This window comes from Macaca nemestrina, chromosome 19 (assembly GCF_043159975.1).
Source record: "Macaca nemestrina isolate mMacNem1 chromosome 19, mMacNem.hap1, whole genome shotgun sequence".
In the NCBI taxonomy this organism is placed as follows: domain Eukaryota; kingdom Metazoa; phylum Chordata; class Mammalia; order Primates; family Cercopithecidae; genus Macaca; species Macaca nemestrina.
In genome coordinates this window covers 51,951,054-51,965,115 of record NC_092143.1, presented here as the reverse complement: position 1 = coordinate 51,965,115, position 14,062 = coordinate 51,951,054, and the positions used below count along the sequence as shown (strand labels likewise).

Below are 14,062 nucleotides of genomic sequence, written 5' to 3'. Positions count from 1 at the left end.
CCCAGATACAGAAATGGGAGGAAAGGGGGCAATCTTAGTGAGGAAGACCCACTTTTGTGAGTTTTATCTCTAGAAGCTCTGCTAGTTCTCACAGAGAAGATTGGAGAAAAAGCCCCTTGTTCTTTCTGCAGAAGGGCAAAGGTAATCATTTTGAAATAAGTCACAGCATTTCATTCTTAATAAGACCTGTTTGCAAGAGAAATTATTTACCAGAGCTTAACCTATTGGGGTTTTATCACAGTCTAACTCACCTGGGAGAAGGGAAATATATAAATCCAACCCCCTTTAGATATTCAGCCCCACCTAAGGGTGAGAAAAGAACCCAAACCAACACACACAAACAAAAAAACTGAGAAGCATTCACAAAGTTCACAGCCCAGGGGTACGGGCTCACTAAAAGACTAACACCTAGTCAGAGGACTCTAGGCTGCTTCCCCATACCTCATACCTTAGTAACTTCATCACTAAAGACCTATTTCCTGCAGTTCCTTTTACCAGTACATGATGTCCAGCTTCCAACAAATAATTATGAAACATATTCAAAGTTTGAAGAGACAGAACAAGTGCTAGAACCAGATTCAGGTATGAAAGAAATGTTGGTGTTACCATTCTATGAATTTAAAATAAGTGTAACTAATAATGCTAAGGGCATTTATGAAGAAAGATGTTGCTCAGTAATCTGGAAATTTATAAACTGAATAGGCAACCCACATCCCATTATCTTATGCACTGTGCATTTTTTATTGATTTTGGATATCAAAATATCTCACTTACCATGGAGGAAAAGGAAGGTGTGAGAATAGGGAAGGCGAAGGGCTATTTAAGGCTGAACAAAGACAAACATTATCCCTGAATGTGAGGGTCCTGAGGCAGGGCAGGCCTCATGAGGGCTCCTGACAAAATTATTCTATTACGTGCAAGGCAGATCTAGATGTGACATCTGCTATCTGAGGTCCATGATGGGAGGAAACTCAGGCTTTCAGCCACAGGAATTGTAACGTACACATTATCTCATTCCTCTGGTAGCTCACTTCCCTTTCCTTCACTTAAGCCTCATAGGTCTATATGAAGATTTACCACCTGGACTCCATGCTCTTTGAAATATCACAGAATACAGGGATTCTACATGCCAAGGGTAGGCTCTATATATTTATTTCCACATAGCTTAAATGCTGAGATTTGAGATTTCCAGATGACAATCCCCCAAATTCAATACCTTGTGATCCTTGTCCCCTGCCAGTCAGCTCTCCAAAGAAAGGGCACCATACATTGCACATCTGCCATATCTGTGTTCTTATAGCTTCACTCTTCCAGGGAAGAGGGTGAGAAAAGAGCCCATCCTGGTACTCACCGCTAATTTTACTCCAGAAATGGAACACGGGTGAGTAAAAACTCGCCACATTTTAAAAGACAGATCTCCAAGTTCTGGCATCTTTTACTAGTAAAGAGCTCAATATTAATCAGGCTGTGAAGACCAGGACTATCAAAAGGAATACCATCCAACTCTACACAATAAATCAGCTTAGTTCTGGAAGGGAGACAGTTCATAGAGGGGCTTTTTTTTTTTTTTTTTTTTTTGAGACGGAGTCTTGCTCCATTGCCCAGGCTGGAGTGCAATGGCATGATCTCTGCTCACTGCAACCTCTGCCTCCCGGGTTCAAGTGTTTCTTCCGCCTCAGCCTCCTGAGTAGCTGGGATTATAGGCACCTGCCATCATGCCTGGCTGATTTTTATATTTTTGTAGAGACGGGGTTTTACCAGGTTGGCTGGACTGGTCTTGAACTCTTGACCTTGGGTGATCTGCCCACCTCAGCCTCCCGAAGTGCTGGGATTACAGGTGTGAGTCACCGCACCAGCCAAACCACCATGCCTGGCCAAGGGGCTTTTACCTCCAAGTCTCTGGTTTGATTCCAGATATAACTAGACGGACCAAATGTCACTCTAATTAGACGGCAATAAAGTTCCATAGCAAAATTAATTCCACAGTTTGAACTCACTTCAAGGGGACATTTGTCTTCATTATGGGACATGTGTATTTGGGGCTTGGCAGGCATTTCTGCTTTAAAGAAGCCCATGCTATAATGAGTGAAGATGGAAACCTTAGCCCAGTGCTGAATGCCTGGAGTTTGCTGTGAAAAATGAGCCTCGGCCTCCAGGTGCCGCTAGGCCAGACCTGGCCACCCTTTCAGACTTCTTTCCTGTAATTGTTTGAAGAGAAGATAGCAAAGAAAAACAGCCCTGACAGATTGTAGAGGCGATAAAGTTCCCGAAAATTAGGCCAGCTAATTTGGTAAAAGTCTATTATTGCTGAAAATCTCCCAAAGTTTCACACTTTCCCGCTTTCTATCTCTTATCTTCTGTTTTTAATTGAAATACACAATTCTGTAGAGGTTATAGCCAATTGAGTCAATAGCAGATCAAAAGCTTAGGCCTGACGCTTATTTTGGTCATGCATAATACATTTTTTTTTTTTTCCATTCCTGAAGGCTCCCTCAGGGTTCATCCCCTCCTTAGGGTGATGGCTTTCATGGGATGTGGTGTCTTGGTCTTCTAGAGAATTTTAGGGTAACTAAATCATTCACGTCCAACAGCTGCAGGAAGATGGACTCTGGAGCTTCCTTCCCTCTCTCCTGTCTTCTTCTATTCTTCCACTTTCAGGGTTAGAATTTAGACGAATGTATTTCCTATCCTTTTTCAGATATGCAGCATGTTGGGACGACCAAGTAGAAGCCAGACATGGAGAGAGAAGAGAGAATGAAAGGTATCTGAGATGGTGACATGTCCCAGCAGGCTGTGATTCAGCTAACTTGCAGTGAATGAAAGACAATAAGAAGCAGAGAGCCAAGTTGGTACCATATGACCCTCCAATAGGGCATTTTTCTCCGTCTCTGAAATAGAAATAATATCTGGTGTGTTGGTATCAGAGAATTCTAGTAAGAAAGAAATGCATTATAATTTGTGTATGTGCTGGGGAAATGCTTTAAAAAGCCAACAGACCAATCACGCCCTACAGTTAAAACAATGTAAGCATAGAAAACTGAAATGTACAAATATATTCAGGAGGTGAAGGGAAGAATATAAAAACTGAGGTTGTTTTCACCTGGATAGAGATATAGATAGAGAGATAGCTATAGATGATATAGATTAGATTTAGTTGTAGATAGATTGATATAGACATATTCCACCTCACCAAAGTGTTGGAGATGCCAGGTGGCATGGCCAAACCTGACAAGTGTACAGGCTCTAAAGCCAGACTTCAGAATTCAAACCCTTCCTCTGCTGTGAGGCATTGAACAAGTTATTGTTTCTTAGATCATTGTCTGTGAAACTGTGATTGTACTGGTCGGATTCAATAAATAATTTCAGGTAAAGTGTTTGGAACAGTGCCTGGGCCTACTAAGCACTCAATTGATATTAGATATTCTCTTTTCCTCAAGTAAGTCTCATGTATTCCTGCCCCAATATTTTTTTTATTATACTCCCTTCCGTTTGAAAACTTCCTCTGCCCTGTGTATTTGAAACAGATGCTTTATTCATTTCCATTAGGTTTAGCAGGTTTCCCCCGACCTATCAAACTTATAGTGGTATCTCTCCTCTATGAACGCTTAAGGATATTCATTGATGATTCCCTAGAGGGACCGTAATTATATAATACTTTGGGGAATGATTTTATTGTTGTTTATTATTTTCTAGGAAGCAGCATCAACAACGGAACTAACTTAAACCTAAGAATCAACTGACAAGACATTAAGCTGATCATTCATCACCCTCAGGAACCTCGTTTAAGCTTTCTGAGCTTCATTGCATTAACTTGTAAGTAAAGATAATAATGATAACATGTCCTACTTTACAATTTTGAGGCTTTATGGAAGGAAAATCTGTGAAAGTTCCTGATAACCAGGAAAATTGATTTACTACTCTTATATGTGTTCTGGTCTATCCAAATTAAATATAATGTCTTTAAGCAAAGAAGTGTTCTAGAGCATATGGCAGAATATTTTGTACCTTGGAGATTCTCAATTAATATCTACTGATTATTTGTTAAGTTGAATTAATATGCTAGAGAGGAGAGATGCAAATTGAATATGGCTTCATGGCATGCATGAGAACAATTAGAAGAGACAGAGTAGTCAAGGCATATGAAAGGTGTCCCAAAATCTCAAGGAAAAGCCCTGATTGAGCCTTGATTAAAAGTAAAAATGTGTCCAGGCTCAGTGGCTCATGCCTATAATCCCAGCACTTTGGGAGGTCGTGGTGGGTGGATCACCTGAGGTCATGTGTTCAAGACCAGCCTGACCAACATGGTGAAATCCCATCTCTACTAAAAATATAAAATTAGCCAGGTGTGGTGGCACACGCCTGTAATCCTAGCTATTTGGGAGGCTGAGGCAGGAGAATCGCTTGAACCCAGTAGGCAGACAGAGGTTGCAGTGAGCCGAGATTGTCCCATTGCACTCCATCATGGGCACAGTACAAGACTCTGTCTCAAAAAAGAAAAAAAAAAGAAAAGTAAAAATGTGTGCACATCTATGGTGTGTCTGTGTGTGAAGAAAGAGAGGGAAAGAGAAAAACAGAGACAAAGCCTTAAAAAGTAGGAGAGAAACAATTTTCAAAGGTATAAAAAAAATCTCTTAATATTAGCCATGAGAAATGGATATTAAGAGTAGGTGTTCTTGCCAGCCACGTCATGCACAATTCAAAGAGGAGAGGGTATGTACATACATGGCCTGCCACAGGCTTTTCATTGCTGATGGCACCAAATACTTTTGTGAAATTTACATTTCAACATGGATGGAGGTTTTCCTTTCTTTTTTTTTCATTTTTTTCCTCCTCTGTGTCTTCCTTTTCACTTAATTAACTAAACACTAAACTGAACCTTCCGAGAATTATGGAGGAAGTAGTTTAGTTGGAGCTTCAATTCTGGTTCTGAACCATTTTTTCTTACTTTAAAATTGTTATTTTCTATTCACCAAGAATAAATTTGATCCATCTGAAGCTCACACTTTAAAATAGTTGGGGCTCAGGCATAACATGACACCGAATGCATATAATGATTCATACGTAACGATGGTAGGTAAAAAATGTACCTCGGCCTGACTACATCGTATGTTTTCCCATATGACTAAATCATATAATTTTCCAAGAAGTACATAAACAAATTGGAAAAATCATTTTGGCAGGGTATTAGTATAAGCAGGTATTCCATGGATTTGTTTCCTAAGGATAAGGATCATAAATTTAATCATCACAGATCTAGAAGTTTAGAAGTTAGATGTTTGGAAGACTAGAGAAAGCCTTATACCTGGAAGAGGAAATTCTTTAGAGCATTTGTTCTCAATGCTAACAGCTACAAATGCCTCCAGTACAACACTAGTATTGCTAGGGTAGTATCCTGAAATGAAATTAATGAATAACATAACTTATAAACATACGGATTTTTTTTTTTGAGACGGGGTCTTGCTCTGTGGGTCAGGCTGGAGTGGCATGATCTCGGCTCACTGCAACCTCCGCCTCCCAGATTCAAGCAATTCCCCTGCCTCAGCCACCCAAGTAGCTGGGATTATAGGCACATGCCACCATGTCTGGCTAATTTTTTGTATTTTGAGTAGAGACGGGATTTCACCACATTGGTCAGCATTCTCTTGAACTCCTGACCTTGTGATCTGCCCGCCTCAGCCTCCCAAAGTGCTAGGATTACAGGCATGAGCCACCAAGCCCGGCCAAACATACAGATTTTTAAAAGAAATGTAACAACTTTAATATTTAGAAAAAATTAAAAATTATATGTCATAAGACAACATGTATTTCAATATCTAAATGCAAAGGCAGTGCTATACCAGGAAACATGATGAGGTAGTTGGAGGCGCTCACCTAAACATGAAATATTTGTGAACGAATGAAGTACAAATCAGAATAATATATCAGGTAAGATTGATAGTCAAAATACCAGGAGTGGTGCTGTCACCAGTGACATTATTTACTGAAATAACAAAACATTTTGATAAAGTTCTGGAAAAAAAGAAAAGGTCTTCCTTTGATATGCATGACAGTTGCATTTACAGAAAAGCCAACATATATTACAACGAACTCTACATACAAAACAGATGTAGAGTCTAGGCCTACATACATGAAAGACTGGTAAGCCATTGAGAAGTTGGGTGGGGCTTGGGATAATTTTTTCGTGTGAGATTTTTATTCATGGCAATAGATTGGTTTCTTTGTTTCCACCCCATTACATTTCAGTAGCATCCTCCAAACACAAATGCAACCCCTAACTCCAATAAGCTAAATTTCCACAATGCTCTCAGAGATGCCCTATACTGCTGCTATCGAAAATTATTGCTCTAGGGGAAAGGACCAATCTAATAGGAATATAATTTACCATAACTTATATGCGAGTAGGGCCCTTGCTGTGACCTCTGTGGTCAGTAAGAAACAGCAGGGCTTCAGGGCCTTGGAGAAACTAGAAGCAGGATAGGGAGATTCAACATGGCATGAAGGACATTTGCAAGACCCCTAGCCCTATATCTCACCATGCTCAGTTCTCACACTCCTCCACAAAAGGGTTTATAAAAGCCTACATTCTCCCAAGGGGGATCTCAAACTAACCCTTGGTAAATTCGAGCTGATCAACTGATCTAAATAAGTCAGGCCAAAAAGGAAGCAATTGGGTCTGATATTTTTTCTTAAGAACAGAATTATATTTTTGGTTATTGCCCCAGCTCTGTGCTTCATGTTGCCTGCACTTAACACTAATCATAAAATTTCCTACTAAGATCAATCCAAGGTAAACGGAAAAATCAAGTGTTTCCTCAGGACTCCTTTTCAATCCTTTTTTCCAACTTAAATGGTCATCCAGCCTATTCTTTTAGAATAGGATATGTTTTTTTCCAATTTTCCCAGCACATCGTAGTTTTAATACCTTCAAGAACAGAAAACTTACCACTTAATTCAAACTAGTATAGCATATATATGAAAAAATAAGTTACCCCTCTACTTGTTCCATTTATTGGAATTAGCTTTAGTCTCCTGTCTCAGGGTTTTAGGCAGCAAAATTTTGCCACAAAATTTTGATTCTATCCAAAAGGGCATAATATTGTATATTGTTTCTTTTACTCTAGTCATATCCTTCAAGTTTCCATTTTTGCACTATTTATGTAGGAATGAAGATCAAGGAGTCATATTCTCCTCTTTATTTACTAATATTGCATGTCAGCAGAACAAGCAAAAAATATCTGTACAGTCAAAAAAACAACAACAGCTTCTTCTCATTTTCTTTGTTTTTAATTCTCTGGCAAACATAGACATTAGGTAGCTTAGGTGTTGGTTTAATAATGGTGAAGATATTCATGGAGCCAACTTTATGTATTTGGTGCCTATCTCAGTTGTAATCATATCTTTTTGTCCCCCAAAAATCTTTTTCAATGACATGGAGAACCCAGTACAGTAGGGAACCTTCATAAAGGTCACTTTGTTATTTGCCTTTAGCAGAAGTTTCCAGAAAATCCGTTGCAAGGATGCCTTTTGCATGACCCATATTTTTCTGAGCCTCCACAGAGTAGTAGGTGTTTGTTTATCTCTCCTGATTTATAGCATGTTTAGCATAATTCAGTTTCTAGCAAAATAAATTTGTATTTTCTTAATCATATATTTTACTACATTGAGTACTATATGCATGCAATACATCTAGTACATTATCTATCACCTATCTATTTATCTATCTATATCTATATCTGTAATTTGTTCAACCTATAGTCTCTGCTTATCCTAAATATGAATTCCTAGACCTTTTGCAATGATTTCCTAGCTTTCTTGGGTTTCCCTATCCTTGGTTTCTCTTAAGATACCCATGTTTCAGGAAGGCCATTATGTTGTGATTTTTACAAAAACAAAGAAGGTTGAGGAGTAGCCACCAGACAAATACTTTGTAGTGTCTTTCCTCCTACACATAGAAGCTTGGTTTTTAATCCATCATTCTCTAGCCTCAAGAAAGATTACAACCACCACAACCACAAATGTTTACTGCTATTTTGGCACTGTGATAAATTATTTAAATAGACCTTTTAAATCCTCATAACAACCCTATTAAGTAACTTTCATTATTATTACCAATAAATAAATTGAGGTGTAGAAAATATAAATAACTTCCCCAAGATCACACAGCTAGTCACTGTAGGAGCCAAGACTTAAATTTGAATTAATGTCGGATTCTTTCTTGTACTTAACCTCTTTCTTTTGCTTATGAGATTCCCTAGGAAAAACAAAGATTCTAATTAATGTTAAAAATTCCACTGTGGCATCTCTGCAGAGTTTGTCACTGCTCTTTCTTGATCCAGCCAAAAATAAGATGCTGGAAAAGATAGAATTTGGGTGACCTTCTTAGTCAGCAGAAGAAAATAGATGTGTAAAAGCTGTCAGGAACAATACAGTTTTATTAACTAATTGCTGCTGCTTCCACAGTTGCCTACCATTCTGGCAGGTCCTGAGAGAGAACTTCCACCAGACTCTGACCAAAAGGGAACGAAAGTCTGTCTACTAAAGCTATGTTGAAAGCCTCATGACGTTGCTGGTATAATAGGACCAGCCTTATGGAACTCTGCCACATGACAGATGAAATCTCTAAGTTAGAAGTCTGTGCTTATAAGCAATTCTACCTGGGAGAGAAGAGAACTGAAATCCTGGACAGGACCTAATTTTACACCCATAATTTTGCAACCAAGAAAGTTATTTTCTAATAGTAACAATTGTGATGATAAAAAGGATAGCTTGTTGATTCCATGGTGTGACTCTTAAAGTTTCCGTGTTTGTTGCTCCCATGTCAATTGTAATCCTTTGCTAATGTCTAAACTTTCACACTTTAAAATGAGACTAGAAATACTGTTTCTATCCCCCATGACAAAGAATAAATGATTAGTATCAGGTCAGGTGTTCAGGTGAGCAGACTACATGGTATGGAAGGAAGACAGAGAATTACTCTGTGGAGAGGTGAGACTGCATAGCTGAATTATTCCCATCAACTGCTTTTCACAAATTATCCTACCACATCCATTGCTCTCTGTAACCTCATGTTTACTCATTATATGATCTGAATTCATGAACAAGCCTTTAGTTATATACTTTCTGATTTCTAGATTTATATATTTTTTTCTGATGAATTAAAGTGAGGCAAGGACAATGGCAAGGACAATGCCCTTTATCTTTCTATATTCTCTACACATTAAAGAACACAACTTTTTTTTTTTTTTTTGAGATGGAGTTTCACTCTTGTTGCCAAGACTGGAGTGCAATGATATGATCTCAGCTCACCACAACCTACACTTCCCTGGTTCAAGCAACTCACCTGCCCCAGCCTCCTGAGTAGCTGGGATTACAGGCATGTGCCACCACACCCAGCTAATTTTGTATTTTTAGTAGAGATGGGGTTTCTCCATGTTGGCCAGGTTGGTCTTGAACTCCTGACCTCAGGTGATCCACCCCCTTTGGCCTCCCAAAGTTCTGGGATTACAGACATGAGCCAACTCACAGGTGGACACAACTTTTTTAAAGAAAGTAAATAAATGCTTGCTGAATAATTTTCTGATGGAATCAATGCACTAAAACAAAAATATGTGAAAACCAGAAGTGGATTTAGACTCTAACCACAAACCTCACCCAAAACACACACACTCACACATGCACATTTCAAAATTCAGAAAATATAAACGACTTGCCCAAGGTTACATGAGTAGTCAGTAGCCATCGGGACAAGAACTCAGGTGTTCTAACTCCCCAATCCAGTGTCCTCTATTACATCATAAGCTGTCTCACAGAGCCTAACAAATGAGGCCGTATAAATATTACATATTTTCTACTGTCTTCATTTCTCTTTTACATTTGGCACATAATTTTTGTTGATTGGACCATCTAAACTTATACTTTTCATTGTTCAAGAGAATTGTCTCTAGAACTATCAACAAAAATGACAGGGATATCTATCCATATGCTCATTCATCCATCCCATACCCCAGCGCAGTTATTTACATAGCACAGTGACACTGAGCAAACACAGGAGGAGAAACAGAAAAAGAGGAGAGGACAAAAAAGACATTGAGGATTTTTATGAGCCATTTTCCTAACAGTATGCAGTATTCAATAAGCATTATGTATACAGTAGGTGTATCTATCACGGTTTCTATGATGATTCAGTGATAGTGTATTAGCCATTATCAGTAGAGCCATTACAAAAGACACTAACTACTCCAACTTCTGCTGAGAGCCACACATTGGTACATTACCATCTAGTTGCATATGATGTGGAAATCTGCAGCAGCTTACTAGGCATTATTATACTTACAGAAAACAGTAGAAGCTTCTTGATAAGCAGACAAATACATTCCCAGAACTAGTGCCTCTAATGCAAGCTCTTTAACTGATGTCTTGTCCCAAATTGTTAATAACAACAAACCTTCGTGTGGTTCTGCTTTTGGCAGATTAACACCATTCCACATGGTGTTAAACACACTAGCATGTAAGATATAAGCGCACACAAACATACACAGACATATAAACACATTCAAGATTTAGAAAGAGAATTTGACTACTAGCTAGTATTGAACTCAAACACAGCCCTCTGAAGGCCAGATCTTTTCTCTCTCATATCCTCTCAGAACACCAAATAAGTGACTGAGCACATAGTCAGCGCTCAGAAAATTGACTGAAGTATTGATTGATCTTTTTAAACTGTTACCAACTCTGCAGATTCTATTTTATATATAGCCAGGGAGAAATTCCATGGTCATCGAATGATGATAATTTCTTTAAGGAAGCGAGTTCGATCCTTAAAGAAAGGAAGGCAATTTGGCATTTACAGGATTTTAGATTGCTATTCTTTTTTTTCCCCCAACATTCTAATGTTTCCCAACATTTTTTTCCTACCATTCTAAGTGGTAGAATTGAAGGGAATGGCGCTTCCATTTCTTTAGTGATAATTGTATTTCTGTTCCATAACTGAGAGGAAGTAAGCCAGCTTTCCCTGATACTCCTTCTCCTAATATCTGCTACAATGCATTCCTCCCCAGAAATATATGCATGCTGAAGTCCAAGCTGGACTTTGACCAGAGTGAACTAGAGCAAAGACTTTCTGAATCTTCCAACCCTGGACTCATGGGTGAGGAGTAAAAAACTGTTACCTGCTTCTCCCTTCAATGTAGCTAACAAATCTTTTTTCACTTTCTCAAAAACAGATTCTCTTTCCCGATTTTCTCCTTGCTGAAAGGAGGGAGGAGAGAGAGAAAACAAATGCCATATGTAACTAATCTGAAGCGGAAATTTCTACGGTTTAGAGCATGTGGGTTATTTTAAACAGCTATACAACAGAAATAGAGAGAGGAGGAAGCAATTTATACAATTTTTCAGTGAGTCATAAATTAGATTTCCTTTAATATCCTTCAACATGTAACTAAATAATAAAATACTCTTTTAATTTATTCTGTTAGCTAAACTGCTTCTTGAGTACTATATTGCAAAAAGACTTTATCACGTGATTCCTAAGTTCACAGTATTTATACACAAAGACTTAGAGGTGGATCTTCATAAGCCATCCACTCTTACCTCTCACACAGGACTGGAATCTCAAATTTGTGATTACTTGAAGATATTTATTTGGCCTCCAGTTGAATGCTACCAATGCTAATATTTTATATTTAACTGACAAATTGTTTTGCTACAACTTCCATTTATTAGTTGTAATGGTGTTCTCAGAACATGCACAGAACAATCCCACTCCTTCTTTACAGTCTCTCACTAACTAACATCATCCCTCGGTATGTTCTCCTTCACTCTGAATATCACTGCTTCTTTCAGTAGCTCTTTTGACATATTTCTAAGACTTTAAAAAATGACTCTTTATTTCATTTGAACATATTTTATGTTGTCAATATCACACCTAAACTGTGACCCATTGCTAAGTACGAAACTACAAGTGTAGTCTGGTAAGTATGAGTGCAAGGACTCAACAGAATTAATATTTTAGACTTTTTTTCTTGACATTGTATTACATTTCTTCCCTCAGAGGCTGTTAGCTTGTTCAAATAACCCTTTGTGTCCTAAAATAAAGCATGTATACGTACTCTAATCTGCATCCTTTCAGAAATGGTATGCACAGTCAGTATGATAATGAACACTGCAACCAGATCTAAATGCGTTTAGATTCTGTCTTGACCATTCACAGCTCAGAGACTTTGAAAGAGTTGATTAATCTGTTGGCATCAATTTTTTTTTATTTGTGTTTTTTTAACTAACTGAATGCTCCCTTATATATTCTTCTTAATTAGATGCTATCTTTCCAGTTTGGGCACTTTATTGCCAATAATCATAGTGTTCTCAAATTTTAGTTAATCCATTCAAAGTTTAATAATTGAAATGGTTTGAGTATTTATTTTCTAACAGCTTTTTATCATTTGCCTGTTAGATAAATATATAATCTACATCCCAGATGCTTAAAATGTGGCTCATGGATCAGCAATGTCAGTATCACCAGGAAACTTGTAAGAAATGTACACTCTTAGGTCCTCGGCCCAGAACTTCTGAGTAGATACTCAGAAATGAGTATCTACAAATGAGTAGATGCTCCGAAGTATGTATGAGTGCATACTCTATTTAACAAATATGAATGTGTACGCTATTTAACAAAGTCTCATATGCATATTAAAGTTTGAGACACTCTTTTTTATCCACAGAGTTGAGAAAAATATTAACCAATATAGCACATCAGAGAATTGCTTCAAAGTTAGTAATGACCAGTTAATAATGTCTTTGTATATGACAGCTCAAGAAGTAGGAGAACTTCTAATGCTACTGTAATTTAAGCCATGTTGTATCACTTCCCCAGAGTAGAATGTAAGGTTTTTTTAAAACGATGTCCCACTTTATGCCTTCCCAGTTATATTTCAGCTCTTAATATGTGTGAATGTGAACCAAGGCCAAGGAGGCTGAATGCAGTTTGTGTTCAAAAGGTAGATGCCTGGATTTCAATCTTGTCTTGACCACTTACTTACTCTCAGTGTGACTTGAGCCATTTACTTATCCTCCTGTCTCAGTTTCTTCAGTTGTAAAATGAGAATGATGATGTTATCTGTCTCCTAGCTGTGTTAAAAGATTAAACAAGATAATCCATGCAAATAACTTAGCACAATGCTTCATATGTAGCAATGTTCCCTTCCTTGTCTGAATTCTTACTATGTCTATTAGAATTTGCTTTGGTTCATAATAGACTCTGTCATATGTTGTTTCCATATTTGTATTTTAAGAAACTTGATGAAAAGTTGCTGTCTTATACTGGTGTTTTTAAAGCCACAAATGGATTATTTGTCTAAAGTCTATTAGTTGAGACAGTATGGCATTTGGAATGCATTTTTTTTCAGTGGGGTCTTAACCTAATCCTCAAATGTGTGTCCAAGTAATGATCAAGCTTCCACTAGTTATACCATGGTTAGCACTACTCCTAGCAGTACTACTACAGTATCCATACTATAGTAACTAACAACCTTTAAGATAATATGTCTATTGGAAAACACATTTACTGTTATCTTTTGGACTCCTTCTGCTTCAATAGATTTAGTGTTTTTCTCTAGGGAGTTGGGAAGTCAGAAGCTAGCTGGAGGTAAGGATAGGGCTCAGTGCCCCAGAAGTCAGGTCCAACCTGCTAGTACTGTTCCATGTGTGTATTGGTTACACCTGACATTTCCCAATCTCTCTGAGGAATAGGGTGGTAAATACCTGTGTAGACAGAGAGATGCCCCAGCCTTAGAACTAAAAGTATTAGATTTGTGTCCCAGCTTTCATGTTTACTAAACTTTGAGCCTTATTTAATTTAAATCATCTGGGCTTTGACTTCCTTATTTATAAAATAGAAAGAAATACCAGTATTTTAACCAGCTGACTCGAAAAACAAATATATTATTGGAGATATCTTTATAAATCCTTAATATTTAGAAAAAGCATTAAGAATAAATTAAAGTGATGTAGATGATAAAAGTATTCCCCCCACCCTTGACTTTGGTGCCTTCTCTCCTCTTATAAAGAT

General features: G+C 37.8%; 1 long non-coding RNA gene across 1 annotated transcript in view; it reads left to right on the top strand.

The window, feature by feature from the left end:
• Positions 1-12,307, top strand: part of LOC105499249 (uncharacterized) — an 86,819-nt gene extending 74,512 nt beyond the window's left edge. The window contains exons 4-6 of the long non-coding RNA XR_011616746.1: positions 2,699-2,761; positions 3,694-3,813; positions 8,461-12,307. This is a non-coding gene — a long non-coding RNA (uncharacterized lncRNA). The remainder of the gene's footprint in view (positions 1-2,698; positions 2,762-3,693; positions 3,814-8,460) is intronic.
• The last annotated feature ends 1,755 nt before the right edge of the window (positions 12,308-14,062 follow it).